The sequence below is a fragment of the Arachis ipaensis genome, chromosome B01 (assembly GCF_000816755.2).
Source record: "Arachis ipaensis cultivar K30076 chromosome B01, Araip1.1, whole genome shotgun sequence".
NCBI classification, from domain to species: domain Eukaryota; kingdom Viridiplantae; phylum Streptophyta; class Magnoliopsida; order Fabales; family Fabaceae; genus Arachis; species Arachis ipaensis.
Genome location: NC_029785.2, coordinates 14,742,103 through 14,745,927, shown reverse-complemented (window position 1 = coordinate 14,745,927; position 3,825 = coordinate 14,742,103).

The following is a 3,825-nucleotide window of genomic DNA, read 5'->3' as shown; positions in this document are numbered from 1 at the left end:
TAGTTTTACTTGTATTCCCCTTATTTGTTACTTTTATGCTTATGAACTCTTGTTGAATTCTATTTTCTTTTAATGCAATTTGATGTTTTCATGGTTTTTTATGCTTATCATGGTTGCTATTGTTGACTTCTTGCTTATGTTAGTTGTAGCTTTTATTAATTCTTGTATGTTATGATGTTTACTTTTCTTGCACTCTAGGTGTTTGTTGAAATGTTTTCTCTAGCTTTTGAGTAGTTTTCTTTACTCTTGGCCTAGGCTAAGGGGATTGAGTGACCTTGAGTCATTGGGTCTCAATGAATTGGTGATTTGAGAACCCTATGTGGTCAATTTGATAACCATTGACTCTAGCCTACTACTAAGCCAATTAGTAGCTAGGTTAGGACTTTATGGATTGATGTTGATCAAGCCTATTGACGTACTTAATGCATTAAGGTAGATATTGTACTTACTTCAAACATAAGAGTAGACTTAATGGGTTGGTCCCTCATAATTATCAATGTATGGTTTGTTGACAAGGATGGTGATCTCAATTTCCTATGCTTAGCCAAGAGTTGTTTTTCCATTCTTTTATTAATTCTTGTTATTTACATTTCTTGTTCATTATTACAAAAACCTCAAAACATTCTTTCATAGCCAATAATAAAGCACTTCATTGTAATTCCTAGGGAGAACGACCCTGGATTAATACTCTCGGTTATTTTATTGGGGTTAATGACAACAAAAATTAAACTTTGATTGAGCATTGTTTGTCGGTTGGGAACTATACTTGCAACGAAGTTATTTCCTCTAACCGAGAAGAAATTCTTAGCCGACGGTTTTGCTCTATCACCAGGTGATGAACGGACTCTTGATGGTTTAGAATTCACAAATGAAAGCTCGTTGCAATATAGTTTCTAAACCAAACAACAATCCTTTCATACAAAAATTTGTTTGTCACTAGTACAAACCCCTAAATTTATAAATCGAAGTATTGAACCTCGGGTCGTTCTCCCTAGGAATTGCAATAAAGCATCTTGTTATTGGTTATGGAGTATGTTTTGGGGTTTTTGGGATAAGAGACATGAAATGTAAATGGCAATGAAATTCAAATAACAAAAAGGCCTTGGCAAGGGTTGGTGGTCAAGGATCTCTATCCTTATCACTAACCACAACATGAGAATTGACAATGATCAATCCCACTAAGTCAACCCCTAACTAATAGTAGAGGAAAGTCAAGTGAGCTATATCAATCCAAGTCCATAAGTCCTAGTTCTCCACCAAATCAATTAATGAGATCTAGCGTTAATGGCTCCCAATCGTCAATTACTTGGACATTAGTGACTCAAGAGTTCCTAAGTTACCTTCCCAAGCCAAGAGTATAAAATTCTACTCTAAAATCCTTCCAAGCATTTTATCAAACACTTGGAAGGCATAAAAGGAAAGCATAGTAAAATTACAAGGAAAGTAAATCTACACTACTCAATTGTAAGGAATTAAACAACAACAAATCAAATGAACAATAAAGGAACATGAATTATAAATTGCATTAAAGGAAAAGGGAAGAACAAAAGTGCATCAACATAAAAGTAGAGAATTACAAGAATTAAATACAAAACTAGAAAGAAGAAAGGTAGAAGAAGAAGAAATTGCAAAGGAAAAAGTAAATCTAAGCATGAAATTAACCTAGATCTAAGAATTCCTAATCTAGATCTAACCTACTCCTAATTCTAGAGAGAAGAGAGAGCTTCTCTCTCTAGAAACTAACTAAAGCATGAATAAAACTCACTAACTAACTAGATGCCTCATCCCTCTTCAATCTTTGGGTTAAATAGTATCATAAATGAGTTGGATTGGGCCCAAAATTCCTTAGAATTTGCTGGCCACGAGTTGTATTAAGTAAATCATGTGCAACCATCAGTGTGTACGCGTACTGTGCATGTGCGTGCCCCTATGCACGGTGCAACTATAGTAAATCTTATATCATTTTGAAGCTCCAGATGTTAGCTTTCCAACGCAACTAGAACCGTATCATTTGGATCTCTATAGCTCAAGTTATGATCAATTAAGTACGAAGAGGTCGGCTTGATAGCTTTTGCGATTCCTTCATTTCTTCATGAGTTCTCCATTTCTACATGATTTTCCTTCATTCCCTTGATCCAATCTTTGCCTCCTAAATCTGAAATCACTTAACAAACATATCAAGGCATCTAATGGAATCAAGGTGAATTAAATTTAGCTATTTTAAGTCCTAAAAGCATGTTTTCACTCTTAAGCACAATTAAAGGAGAATTTACAAAACCATGCTATTTCATTGAATAAATGTGGGAAAAGATGATAAAACCCTCTAAATTCAACACAAGATAAACCCTCCAAATGGGGTTTATCACCAGGCGGTGTTACAATTCTCAACTTGGAGCAAGTGTGACAAAACTCAACCTTTGTATCTTACCCGGTGTCTCAAACCTTTACCTGGAGCAAGTGGACAACGCCATTGCATCTTATCCAGTGGTATTTCTCAATCAGATTCAATCTCAATTTCAAATCCATTCTCAATATCATTCCACTTCATTCAAAAATCATAATTAAAATCAATCCTTGTCATTCTTCATTCTCATAGCCAATCTCATCGTCCTTAATCAAATTCAATCATCATCATCTCATTCAACAATATCAACTCATTGTTAATTCAATCATTCACTTCTCAATCTCTTTTAATAACAATCTAATACCCTTAAGATTCTCAATCATTATCTCATAATTCTTATAACTCACAACTTAATTACATATTCCACAGTATCTCTTTTATCTTCAACCCCATTGCTTAACTCTAATAATATTCCTCTTTTCACACTTTCTAAACCCAAACCGTAGATTAATAAGTAATTTAACTTTTTAAAACTTTAACTAAATAAATAAATCCCTTTTTGTTATTATTCAAAATTAAATAAGTTATATCATGAACCAATTTCAAAATCATTTTAAGTTTTAAAACTTTTTCAATAAGGTTCCAAGCCATATTGATTTAAAATTGAGAATCCTAATTGAAAATCTGAAAAGCATCTATCCTCAAATCATTACTTTAATTACTTTAAAATCTTAAAAAGTGCTCAAGTCATATTTTTTTTGATGAATTATACTTGCAACGAAGTTATTTCCTCTAACCGAGAAGAAATTCTTAGCCGACGGTTTTGCTCTATCAAGTTTATGGCGCCGTTGCCAGGGAATTACAATGGTGTTATGTTATTGGCTATTGTGAATATGTGAATATGCTTGTCTTTTACTTGTTTGTTAGCTTTTGCTAGGTTTAGGACTTTGTTACTTATTTTTGTTAGCTTTTGTTTTTGGTGCACGAATTGTGAATCATACTTTTCACAACTCGTACCACTTACCAGCAAGTGCACTGGGTCGTCCAAGTAATACCTTACGTGAGTAAGGGTCGAATCCCACGGAGATTGTTGGTTTGAAGCAATCTATGGTTATCTTGTAAATCTTAGTCAGGAAGTCAGTTATGTTTATCAGTTGAATTGCGAATAACCAAGAGAGTATAAATTAAAGGTTACTTGTTATGCAGTAATGGAGAATATGTTGGAGTTTTGGAGATGCTTTGTCTTATGAATCTCTGCTTTCCTCTGTCTTCTGATTCATGCATGCACGTCCTCCCATGGCAAGCTGTATATAGGGGATCACCGTCGTCAATGGCTACATCCCATCCTCTCAGTGAAGAATATGCTCACATGCTCTGTCACAGCACGGCTAATCATCTGTCGGTTCTCGATCATACTGGAATAGAATTCTTCATCCTTTTGCGTCTGTCACTAACGCCCAGCACTCGCGAGTTTGAAGCTC